The following is a 13,977-nucleotide window of genomic DNA, read 5'->3' on the forward strand; positions in this document are numbered from 1 at the left end:
AAGTGAAGCTTCATATCCTTACATTCTGGATTAAAGTCAAGGCGGAATATCCTGATTGCCACTGATAAGCACTGATAAGCCTGCTTCCTTTTCCAGCATCCTATTTTTGTGAAGCAGGGTTTTCTGTAGTGGCAGGAACCAAAACGAGAGTAGACAGGACATAAGCAACACACTTCGGGTGTCACTGTCTCCCATCATCCCAAGTGAGGACCTTCTAGTTGCAGGAAAACAAGCTCGGGGTTCTCACTAATTCTACATTATGGTGAGTTGTATAATTATTTCATTATATATTACAATGTAACAATAATAAAAATAAAGTGCATAATAAATATAATGTAGTTGAATCACCCCGAAACCACCCCCCAACCCCTGGTCTGTGGAAAAATTCCACAAAACTGGTCCGTGGTGCCAAAAAGGTTGGGACATCTTTTAGAGATGTTCTAAGGCATCCCTTATCTCATCCCACAAGCCCCAGACAAAGTCAGGAACATTGTTGTCAGTGCTGAAGTTGCACTGCTTAAAAACTATAATTTTGGGGGGCATTTTATCCACTAGATTGAACAAAGAAACGGAGCCTATTCATTTTTTTCTTAATATCAGCCTGTTCCTTAAACTGCAGTCAATAATGCTGGATGAATGCAAACACAACTTTCTTAATTCCTATATCCTTATTATTTATCTGAGTGGTCTGAAATATCATGACTCCATTTTGTGTGTCTGGCATGTTGAAGACCCAAAGAAATAGAAATAAAGTAGATAAAACAGATGGGTAATTTATATCTGATAGAAAGGGATGATTTTCTGCTCCAGCTCAACCAAGTTCCCTGTATCTATGAACTAAAATGAGAGCATAATGGCTTGCCTTGCTGGCCTGTGAAACTTTTGGGTGTATGCGCAAAGCTGTAACTATAGCAAAGACACAAATAAATTAAGAAAGATGAAATCCTAATAAACCATGGTATTACCACATTAAGGAGAAAAAGGAGTATGTATTGAGTAGCTGGAACATTACCAAAATATTTCATATATCTATATATATAACATGAGGTTCTAAGACGTTAAGTAACCAAAATCATAAGTAAGTAGCTAGGTCAGATGATTTTAGTTCTTTGGAAATCCCAGGGCAGTTTTGGTTTATTTTTTTCAGTTACATCAAACTGCCTATGGTGGAGTAATTATGCTAAAAAGAAACCATTTAAATGCAAATCTCAGGTTGATTAGGAATGAGTCAATTACCACAGTTCACAATCCAGGGGCCACAATTCCTTAGAGGAACTCAAGTCATTACAAGGTCAGTACATCTATATGAGAGCTGTTTGTAAATTAAATAAAAATGTGCTTGCCTATACAGTCACTACTCTGCTGAACACATTTTGCTGTGAACAAAACACATATTTCTTTTAAAAGCATTACTGAATTCATAATAGCCTTTTGTCATTATATATTTTCTCAAAGGCACTGAAAATGCAATACAATATGGGAGACCAGCAATTTCTTTAGCCTTTTTTTAGATTAATGAAGTAAAAGGAATTTCTATTTATTTCTGAGACTCTTTTTCTTGGTAAACTATAGATATTTATTGAGTGTCTACTATGAGTCAGGCACTAGGGATGCAGCCCTGAACAACACAGATGAAAGTCCCTATCCTGGAACTTTATGGCAGGGGACATGAATGATACAAATAATAATTAGGATGATAAATGTGAGATAAGGATAAACAGAAGTAGTTATGGTCACAGAATACAGCAGAGCAGGGGGCTAACAACCAAACCCTGATAAACTCTGACTGATAACTTAGAGTTGCTGGGGAGGGACAGAGTAAGGAGAAGAATTTTCAGAGAGGTCAGAAAAAGATTCTACGAGGCAAAATTTTGGAGTACTGAATGAAGTGAGGAATGAAAACAGGAACATTCTAGGCAGAGGGAACAGCATGAAAGCAATATATAGTATGAAGTATGGCATATTTGAGAAACAGCAAGAAAGTTGGTATGGTCTAAGCAAAGTAAGATGAAAGGTAGGAGATGAGGTTAGAAAATCAGATGTAAGATCATGCTGAGGAGATTGGATTTTGAATTTAACAGAAATCCACTAAGTTTACATTTAGGTAGTAGAGGAGGTAACATGACTAGATTTATATTGTTGAAGATTTCCAGGTGGCTGCATGGGTAACTGATGATGAGGAGATCATTAAATTCTTACTAGATTCTCTCTGCCCCACATCAGTCAATGATTACTTACTCCCTGAAGAATAAAATCAAAACTACTAAGTCTAGGTTTTAAATCCTTCCAAAAGTGAATCCTTCAACACTCTCTCTTACAGTTTCCTGCAAGTACACTCAACTCAAACTATTCTGTTTCTTGAATATAATTTGCTTTTACTTTTCTTGATACTTCTCCTCACTCAGTTCCTTCTGCCTAAAATGTCCTTCTAACAAATCTCAAGTCTTGATCCTGCTTGGTCTTCAAGGCCACAGATCAAAAGTCCCTTCTGACTGTTCTTTCCTCTCAGTTGACTTCCAATGTCCTTTACTTTATCTGTCCTGAATTTTAAACATTAATGCATGTTTTATGTATCCAACTGAATTTCACACTCAATGTTGTAAAGTAATAGAGGAACACTAGTACTCTAGAAAGTAACAGACTAGTGGTTAAGAGCAATGATTCTGGAGCCAGATTATTTGGGTTAGATTATTAAAAAGACTCTGCCTTTTAATAGTTCTATGGCTTTGAGAGGGTTATTTCTCTTCTTTATTCCTCAGCTTCCTTGGCTATAAAATTGTTTTGATACCAAAAATTTAAGGTTATGAAATAAATATTCACAAACTGTTTAGTATCTGGAAGCATAATAGGAGTACTACATTATAAAGTGTTTGAGAAAGGAAAAAAGGGAAGGAGGTTGTATTTTGGTTTGTAACTCCTTTTTTCCTATATGATTTAAAACACAACTACATACAACAATAATTATAAATCTATGTTGATGGGCATATAATATATGAAGATGTAATTTGTGACAATAACAACATAAAGTAGGGGAACAGACATATAACAGCAAAGTACTCTGTCTGACTGGTGTAGCTCAGTGGATTGAGTGTGGGCCTGCAAACCAAAGGGTTAAATGTTCAATTCCCAGTCAGGGCACATGCCTGGGTTGCAGGCCAGGTCCCCAATAGGGAGGCACGCAAGAGGCAACCACACATTGATGTTTCTCTCCCTTTCTTTCTCCTTCCCTTCCCCTCTATCTAAAAATAATAAATAAAATCTTAAAATATATATACATATATAAAAGAAACTGAATTAAGAAAAAAGAGCAAAGTACTTTGTATACTATTGAAACTATGTTATTAATTTGAAATAGAGTGTTATAAGATGTTAATTATATATCTCCCGGGGAAAGACAAAGAAAATAAAAATTGTCTAGTAAGAAAATCAAAATGATACACTAGAAAATATTTATATAACAAAAAAAGATGGTAATGGAGGATTTAAGGAACAAAGATGACACAAGACATGTAAAAAACAAATAACAAAATGGCAAAGATCCTTTCTTCTTATCAGTAATTACATTAAATATAAATGGATTAAACTTTCCAATTAAGAGGCAGAGATGAAGAGTATGGATAAAAAAAACATGATCCAACTATATCCTGTCTACAATAGACTTACTTCAGATCCAAGGACACAAAGAGGTTGAAAGTGAAAAGGCTAGTCCACAAAAACAGCAACTGAAAGAGAAATGGAATGGCTATACTAATATTAACCAAAACAGGTGTTAACATAAAACCTGTTACAATAGACAAAGAGGAACATTACATGATAAAAGTCAATTTTTAAGATTTAACAATTAAAAGCATATATGTACCTAACAACAAATCCCCAAAATATATGAAGCAAAAAATGACATAACTGAAGGGAGAAATGTTCAACAATTATAGTTGTAGACTTCCAACGTCCCACTTTCAATAATGGATGAAACAAGTATGTAAAATATAAAAATAGATGATTTAAACACATTATAAATTAATTAGACTTAACAAGCACACACAGAATACTCCACTCAACAAGTGCAGAATATACATTTTTATCAAATACACATGAAACATTCTCCAGGGTGTACCATATGTTAGCTCACAAAAAAAGTCTCAATATTTTTTTTAGTCTTTATTGTATTTTTTTGTTTTAATAAATTTAAATAGTTAGAAATCACACTAAGTATCTTCTCCAACAATAGTGTAATGAAAACTACAGACCAATATCCCTTATGAATATAGATATGCAAAGGTAGTCCAACACACAAAACTCAATCAACTGAAAAGAATTAATCACCATATTAACAGAATGAAGGGGGAAAAATAGCATGATAATCTCAATGGACAGAAAAAGCATTTGACAAATTCCAATGCCTTTGCACAATAAACACACTCAACAATTTAGAAATAGAAAGGAGCTTTCACAACCCGATAAAGGGCATCTATGAAAAATTCACAACATACTGAATGGCAAAAGACAAAGCTTGCTACTACGAAGAGGAAAAAGATGAGGCTGGAAGTCAAGCCAGGGCAATTAGGTAAGAGAAAAAGAAATAAAAGTCATCCAAATTGAAGAGGAAGAAGTAATTCCATCTCTTTGCAAATGTCAGTATCTTACATATAAAAAATCCTAGCAAATCCACAGAAAAACTACAAAACCTAATAAAATAGAACAGTTCAGTGAGACTGCAGAATACAAAAGCATACAAAAATCATTTGTATTTCTATACATTAGCAATGGACAATTTGAAATTAAGGAAACAATTCCACTTACAATAGCAGCAAAAAGAATAAAATACTTAGGAATAAATTTAACCAAGGGGCGGTGAAAGACACGCACATGAAGAACTGCAGAACAGTGTTTTAAGAAATGGGCGCTCTCCCTTTCTGGAGCATGCCTGTGGCCTTTCCCTCTTCTCCCTAGGAACTTTACCTTCACCCTTCTCTCTCCTAAGCCCAAGGGCCCTTTCTTTTCCCTCTGTAACTTGTTTCCTGAACCCATTTCTTCTACAGCTCACTTCCTCTACTTCTGTGACTTTCTAAATAAACTCTCTCCTATAGTTTTGGAAAAAAAGAGAAACCAATGAAGACCTAACTAAATGATGGAAAGATATCTCACGTTTCTAGATCAGAAGACTTAATATTGTTCAGATGTCAATGCTTCCTAAATTGGTCTATGGATTCAATGCAATCCCTATCAAAATTCCAACATGGCTGATAGCTCAGTAGGTTAGAGCACTGTCCCAATATGCCGAGGTTGTGGGTTCAATCCCTGCTCATGGCACATACAGGAATCAAACAATGAATGCATAAATAAAGTGGAACAACAAATAGATATTTCTCTCTCCCCCCCTTCCTCTCTCTTTCTAAAATCAATTTTAAAAATTCTAATCTTTTTTACAAAAACTGATAGACTGATCCTAAAATTCATATGGAATGAAAGCTCAAATAGTCTTATTTTGAAGAAAGCTGAGCAAAAAGAACAGTGTTGGAAAATTCACCCATCCCAATTCCAAAACTTATTATGTAGCCACAGTAATCAAATAATGTAGTGCTAGCACAAGGACAGACATATTGACCAACAGAACATAACTGAGAGTCCAAAATAAACCTACTGATTTTCCACAAGGATGTCAGGACTATTCAGTGAAAAAAATATTTAACTTTTTAACAAATGATGCTGGGACTACTGGATAACCACAAGCAAAAGAATCAAGTTGGGCTCATAAAAATTAACTCAAAGGGTATCAAAGACCTAACTATAAAAGAGAAAACTATAAAAATCTCAGGAGAAAACACATGGGTAAATCTTTGTGACTTTGGATATAGCAATGGAATCTTAAATAGACACTAAAAGCATAAGCAATAATGAAAGGGTTTCAGGATCCACCAGCAGGGTCTGTGGACCACACTGTGAACTGAAACGATCAAGTCAGTCCATCTTTGTCACAGTTTTCTTGCTCTATTATAGTTGGAATACTTATATTTTCAGAATACTGTTGCATTTTTTTAGTTCTCAGTTTGCTGAGGAAAAGAATATAAGGCTATATGGCTACAGTACTGGTTTAAAGATAGGAAACAGGTGGGTCCTTTTGATTGGAGAAGTATAAGCAGTAGGACACTTCAGCAGTTAGTCCAATTATTACAAGTGCTCAGAAAGAGATATAGAGTGGAGAGTTTGCAGATGGCACAAGACTAAACAGTCCAGCTAAATATCTTAAGGTTGTGCAAAACAGACACTAGCACTTTTAAGTGAATAAGCACCAGTTAATACATTTAAGGGAAAAAAATTATGTTTATACAATGATTGACCTAAAGTAATCAGTAAGTACCACATGCCATTGCATAATTTTCTCTGACTCTACAATTACTTAAAAAAGTGTGTTATTACAGCTAAAAGAACACCCAAACTGTTGGATGCCTGTGGGAAGAGTATTATTACACACTACATAGTAGCCCTACTATATACGAATGAATTGATCCTTGAAACCCTGTGTCATTCAAAAACAGCAAATATAAAGGACTGCAATGATATGTGACTAAGTCTTTAAAATCAGTAACGGAAACATATCATATCAAGAAATATTAGAATAAGTTATTCCTTTTGAAAAAAATGTAAATAAATTTTAAAATACTCCACATTGTAACTTTAAGTAGGACATAACCAACCCAAATTTGTGACTAAAATTCCTCTTAAGAAATATTTCGTCAACTTCTGGTCAAGACGGACGACTAGGTATACATGCTTTGCCTCCTCACACAACCACAGAGAGAATTACAGCTATTTCTCATAGCAAGTTAACAATCAAAACCATCAAAAAATCGAGCTGTATGGAAGTCTGACAACGAAGGATTTAAAGAAGCCACATTCATCCAGCTGGGTGCCTTTTATAGGAAGTCAAAGCAGCTTTACCTAATTCACAGAAACAAACACAGGGAGGCTGCCAAATTGAGCAAAGAAATATGGCCCAAATGAAAGAACAGAACAAAACCCCAGAGAAAGAACTAAACAAAATGGAGATAACCAACCTATCAGATGCAGAGCTCAAAACACTGGTAATCAGGATGCTCACAGAAATGTTTGAGTACACCAAAAACATAAGGGAAGAAATGAAGATTATACTAAGTGAAATAAAAATCTACAGGGAACCAAGAGTGGAGAGGATAAAGTGGAGAATCAAATTAATGATTTGGAATAACCAGAACAGAATGAAGAAACAAGAATTCAAGAAAATGAGGAGACTTAAGAACCTCTAGGACCACTTTAAATGTACCAATACCCGAATCATAGGGGTGCCAGAAGGAGAAGATTAAGAAAAAGAAATTGAAAACTTATTTGAAAAAATGAAAGAAAACTTCCCTAATCTGGTTAAGAAAATAGACATGCAAGTTTAGGGAGCACACATAGTCCCAAACAAGTTGGACCCAAAGAGGAACACATCAAGACACATAATTAAAATGCCAAAGGTTAAAGATAAAAAGAAGATCTTAAAAGCAGTAATAGAAAAGCAGAGAGTTACCTACAAAGGAGTTCCCATAAGACTCTCAGCAGGTTTCTCAAAAGAAACTACAGGCTAGAAGGGACTGGCAAGAAGTATTCAAAGTGATGAAAAGCAAGGACCTATTACCGAGATTACTCTATCCAGCAAAGCTATCAGTTAGAACGGAAGGGCAGATAAAGTGCTTCCCAGACAAGGTAAGCTAAAGGAGTTCATCATCACCAAGCCATTATTACATAAAGTGTTAAAAGGACTTGTTTCAGAAAAAGATCAAAACTATGAATATTAAAAGGACAACAAATTCACAACTATCAACAACTAAATCTAAAAAAAAAAAAACTGAGCAAACAAACCACAACTGGAACGGAATCATAAATATGGAGATTATTTGGAGGGTTATCAGCTGGGAGAAGGAAAGAGAAGAATGAGAGAAAAGGTGCAGGAATTAAGAAGCATAATTGGTAGATACAAAACAGACAGGGGGATGTCAAGATAGTACGAAATGGAGAAACCAAAGAACTTATATGCACGAAACTTATATGTCCATTGACATGAACTAAGGGGGTGGGGACTGCTGGAGGAAAGAGGGGTATAGGATGGAGGGCGGCAAAGGGAGAAAAACTGGGAAAACTATAATAGCATAACCAATTAAATATATATATTTTTTAAAAGAAACATTTAGTCAAATCAACAAACAAGAATTGGTGACGATGTGGAGAAAAGGGAACCCTTGTGCACTGTTAGTGGGAATGCAGACTGGTGCAGCCGCTGTGAAAAGCAGGATGGAGATACCTCAAAAAATTTAAAATGGAACTGCCTTTTGACCCAGCAATTCCCCTTCTGGGAATAAATCCTAAGAATCTGAAACACTAATTCAAAAGAATATATGCACCCCTATGTTCACTGCAGTGTTATTTACAATAACCAAGATGTGGAAGCAGCCCAAGTGCCCATCAGTAGATGAATGGATAAAAAAAAAAAGCTGTGGTACACTTACACAATGGAAGGCTAGTTGGCTTTAAAAAAGAAGGAAAACTTACTCTTTGCAACAGCATGGATGGACCTGAAGAGTATTATGCTAAGCAAAGCCAGGCAGTGAAAGACAAATACCATATGATCTCACTTATATGTGGAATCTAATGAGCAAAATAAACTAACAAAATACTCATCGATACAGAGAAGAGACTGACAGCTGTCAGAGGGGAGGAAGGTTGCGGAGGGGTGCTGGGTGAAAAACCTCATATACACAGACTACGGTATGGTGATTACCAGAAGGAAAGGGAGGCGTGGAGAAGTAGAAGAAGGGAAAGGGGGGATAAACAGTTACGGAAGGAGACATGACTTGGGGTGGTAAACACACAATATAATATACAGATGATGTGTATTGTACACCTGAAAACTATGTAATTTTGTTAACTGTCACCCCAATAAATTCAATTAAAAAAGGAACATTTAGTACTCTAATGCTAGGAGTTAAAAAAATGGCAAGTCCACAAACTATTAAGAATGTCATTTTAAAAAGGAGATTTATTGTTGTCTGCTAAGCTCAAAACACATTTAGCCTAATGTTCAGAGTTCATATAACTGTACAAATATTCAAATAAAAAGTGATATTCTAAATAACTAAAGCATTTCAGTTCCTTAAATTAAGTAATGAAACTACAGTAATATAGTATTTAAGGAAGTTTCCCCCAAATGCCCATTAAGATTTACTGGAAACTTCTAGTTGCTCAGTGATAAGTTGGTTTACAGATGAGACCAAACTATTCAGGGAAACATGTAAAAATAACTTAAAAGTCCTGTTATCATAATATGCTAAATGAAATATATGGATGTTTTATCTATATAATGAATAAAATTGGTGTAAGTGGTACATACTTACCCAACCCTCAGTACATAGCTAAGCAGAAAGGTTAGTCGATAAAGCCTCAAGTGCTGGAATGAGAGTCTGGAAGACAGTTGAGAGTGTGCTGACACACAGAATGAGTGATGATTCGGAGAGGTAACCTAGGAACTTGGGTTTAAACACTCATGCACACACAGAAGAAGAGAGGACTTAAAGAGGTTGAAAATGAGACTCATGAATAAAAGTTAGGACACTAGAGCAAGGCCATATGAGCACCTGGCAATCTCTACCTTACAAATTTAAATTCTTGAATCCCAACCCAGACCTACTGATTCAAAATCTCTGGAAATGGGGCCCATGGATCTTAATTTTAACAAGCTTTCCAGATGATTCTTATGCTTACTACCGTTTGAGAACCACTGCCCGGAGGAATTGCACCTCAAGTGCAGAAAGACTGACTTGGGAAAACCCATCCATTGATTAGCAAAGCAAGTTTTTTTCCTCCTCCTAGGTGCAGAGTAAAGGAGTCTCCCTGGAGAAAGTGAGTCCCTTGCTTGTGCCTTGCATGAGTTTGGAATCCAAATATATACTACTTCAGCAGTTTTCAGACATTTTAGTCCCAGGGTGGTTTTATACTTTAAAAATTATTAAGAGCTCTTTTGTTTATGTAGTTATACCTACTGATGTTTACTGTATTTAAAATTAAAATAGGAAAAATTAAAACCCAAGAACACACAAGTTTCCCATTAATTATCAGAGTGAAAACTCCAATCACTACTGAGAGTGAAGAGTAAAATGGCAAATAGCATCTTAGTTTTATTATGAAAATAGTTTTGACCCTGGGCCCACTTTGAGAACCACCACACTATCGGAATTATCTAGGACTCTCCTGACTATAAAATTAGTCCTCTAAGTTACGGTAGGGGAGTGCTTGGCAGAAGCAAAGGCAAACCTTCTCTAGAGAGAAACTCTCATGACCCACTCACACAATATTCCTATAGCAAAAAAACAAGCCATGTCAAACACAAGTCCATCCACAATTTTTTAAAAATCACAGAACTTGCAGAAAACAATTTATCAAAAGCAAGAATGAGCAGAAAATAAACAGAGGGATTAAAGCCCCACGAACTTAAAATAATGTTAATTATAATTGTACAAGTATTTTATAATTAAAAATGAGGTATTTTATTACAAGTTTAAGAATATAGTCTATTTAAACATGTAAGTGTTATACATATTATAATCATAGTAGATCTATTATGTTATTTTATGTGTGAGCTGTGTATACCACTGTTAAAAAGATTATGCATAGTGCCCTGGCCAAGTGACTCAGTTGGTTGAGCATTGCCCTGTGCACCAAAAGGTTGCAGGTTCATTCTCAAGTCAGCTTGTGCCAATAGGCAACCAATTGATGTTTTGACAACCGATAGATGTTTTGATGTTTCAATGTTTCTCCCACCTTCCCCCCAATGTCTCTCTCTAAAATAATCAATAAACATGTCCTTGGGTAAGGATTAAAAAAGCAGAATAATATAAAGATTACATAGAGCAATTTATTTTTTAAAACATTTTACTTACTTATTTTTAGACATAGGGGAAGTGAGAGAGAGAGAGAGAGAAACATCAATGTGTGGTCGCCTCCTACATATCGCCTACTGGGGACCTGGCCCACAACCCAGGCATGTGCCCTAGACTGGGAATTGAACCAGTGACCTTTGTTTCACAGGACGGCGTTCAATCCACTAGGCCACACCAGCCAGGGCAGCCAATTTATTTTAAGAAGCTACCACTCAAGAGAATCAGAGAACAAATACAGACTGAAAGGAAATATTTGCCAAAGACATGCCTGATAAACGAATGTTATTCAAAATATACAAACTCTTAAAACTCAGTAATATGAAAATGAACCCAATTAAAAAATGGGCAAGGCTTAAACCCATACCTCACCAAAGAATAAAAACAGATGGCAACTGAGCGTATGAAAAGACATTCAACATCTTATGTCAATTGCAAATTAAATGAAATGCCACTACCCACCTATTAGGATGGCCGAAATCCAAAATACTCAGAACACCAAATGCTGATGAGGCTATGGAGCAACAGGAAAAATCTCATTCACTGCTGACAGGAATGCAAAATGGTACAGCTACTTTGGAACACGGTTTGGCAGTTTCTTACAAAACTAAATATACTTTTACAATGCAAATCCAGCAACTGCACTCCTTCGTATTTACTCAAATGAACTGAAAATGTATGTCCACAAAAAAACCTGCACACAAATGTTTATAGCAGCTTTATTGTTAACTATTAAAACTTGGAAGCAACTAACCTGTGGAACATCCAGACAATAGAATATTATGCAGTGCTAAAAATAAATGAGTTACAAAGTCATGAAAGATATGGAAGAAACTAAAATGTATATTGCTAAGTGAAACAAGCCCATCTGAAAAGAATACATACTATACAATTTCAACTATATAACATCCAGAAAAATACAAAACTATGGAGACAGTAAAGAGATCAGTGTTTGCCAGGGATCAAAAGGGGAAACAAGCCCTGGCCAGGTGGCTCGATTGGTTGGAGTGTCCTCCCATACACCAAAGGGTTCAAGGTTCGATCCCCAGTCAGGGCACATACTTAGGCTGTGGGTTTGATCCCAGTTGGGGCATGAACAAGAGGCAACTGATCAATGTTTCTCTCTCTGTCTCCCTTCTTCTCTCTCTAAAATCAGTAAACATTATCTTTAGGCGAGGATTACGAAAAAGGAAGGTGGGGGTTAGGAAGGATGAATAGACAGAGGAAAGGATTTTGGGGGGCAGTGAAACTATTTTGTATGATATAACAATGATGGATACATGGGTCAAAACCTATAGAATATAAAATACCAAGAGTAAACCCTAATATAAATTATGGATTTGGGGGTAATAATAACGGGTCAGTGTAGGTTCATGGATAATAACGTACTACTGTGTTTCCAGATTGTGAGTGGGGAGATTTCGAATATATGGGAATTCTCTACTCTTTCTACTCAATTTTTTTTATTCTCACTCGAGGACATTTCTTTTTCATTGCTTTTAGAGAAAGAGTAAGGGAGAGAGGGAAACATCGATTGGTTACCTCCCATACTTGCCCAGAAATCAGACCTACAACCTAGGTATGTACCCTGACCAGGAATCAAACATGCAGCCTTTCAGTTACAGGATGACACTCCAACCCACTGACCCACACTGGCCAGGGCTCAGGTCTTTCTGCTCAATTTTGCTGTGAACCTAAAACTGCTCTAAAAAAAAATAAAAATGAAGTTTATTAATTAAAAAAAGAAACACTTCTTACCAACTTTTGGTGCTATACTCCACCAAAATATTCACAATTATTTGAAAATCTATTAAAATATTTCTCCCTTTTCAACAACATTTCTGCATGAGGCTGAATTTCCTTCATGTTCATCAACCAAAATAACATTATGTAACAGCTGAATGAAAAAAAGAAATGTAACGATCCAGTCATCCTCTATTAACCCAAACATTAAAGAAATTTGTAAAACATAAAAACAATGTTACTTTATCACTTAAAATTTTTGCTCTGGAAAACAATGATTTTCACTTCAGTGTTGCTTTATATGAATAGGTTAGAGCACAAACTGATGATTAGCAGATGAGAGGGGGTTTGGGAGGCTGGGTGAACAAGGTGAAGGGATTAAGAAGTACAAATTGGCAGTTACAAAATCATCAGAGAGATATAAAGCACAGAACAGGAAGTATTGTCAATAATATTGTAATAACTATATATGTGCCAGCTGAGTATGAGACTTATTGGGGGTATCACTTTGTAAATTATATGAATATCTAACCACTATGCTATTCAACTAAAACTAATTATGTTGAATGTCAACTTAATTAAAAATAATAAAATAAAAAATTTATAATAGGTTAGTTAGTTTCAAATAAATTATCAATACAGTAGCTCTTCAGAGAGAGTTCTAACCAAAATGGAGGCATAGGTAGATAACACTTTGCCTCCTCCCACAACCAAAAGGAAACAACCAACTTAAAAACAAAAAGCAACCAGAACCACCATAAAAATAAACTGTATGGAAGTCCAACAACCAAGGACTTAAAGAAACATTCACCCAGACTGGTTGGAGGGGCAGAGATGGGCAGTCAGGGCGGAGAGGACATGGGGCAAGGTGGAGGCTGGCGGACTAAGTGGTTCCACATCTGCATGCAGATAAACTGGGAGGAGCAACTGGGGAGTGAGACAGACTGCACAACCCAGGGTTCCAGCACTGGCAAAATAAAGCCTCAGAACTGCTAGCTGTAAAAACCTGTGGGGGTTGTGGCGGTGGGAGAAACTGCCAGTCTCTTGAAAGCCTGGCAAGAGCCAAGCAGGCAGCATTGTTCCCTCTCTGACCCCTTCCCTACATACAGCACACCACAATGCCATGAAGTGGGTTGCCGCGCCCTGGCAAATAGGTAAGGCTCTGCCCCTTACAACATTAACAGGTGCACTGAGACAAAGAAATATGGCCCAAATTTAAGATCAAAACTCTAGAAAAAGAATTAAGTGATGAGGAGATAGTTAACCTGTCAGATGCAGAGTTCAAAAC

At 36.2% G+C, this 13,977-nt stretch overlaps 1 protein-coding gene across 23 annotated transcripts in view; it reads right to left on the reverse strand.

Annotated features, from left to right (window-relative positions):
• Positions 1–13,977, reverse strand: part of LCOR (ligand dependent nuclear receptor corepressor) — a 124,991-nt gene that overhangs the window by 73,537 nt on the left and 37,477 nt on the right. The gene's annotated exons all lie outside the window — the stretch shown is intronic.

Source organism: Desmodus rotundus, chromosome 4 (assembly GCF_022682495.2).
Source record: "Desmodus rotundus isolate HL8 chromosome 4, HLdesRot8A.1, whole genome shotgun sequence".
NCBI classification, from domain to species: domain Eukaryota; kingdom Metazoa; phylum Chordata; class Mammalia; order Chiroptera; family Phyllostomidae; genus Desmodus; species Desmodus rotundus.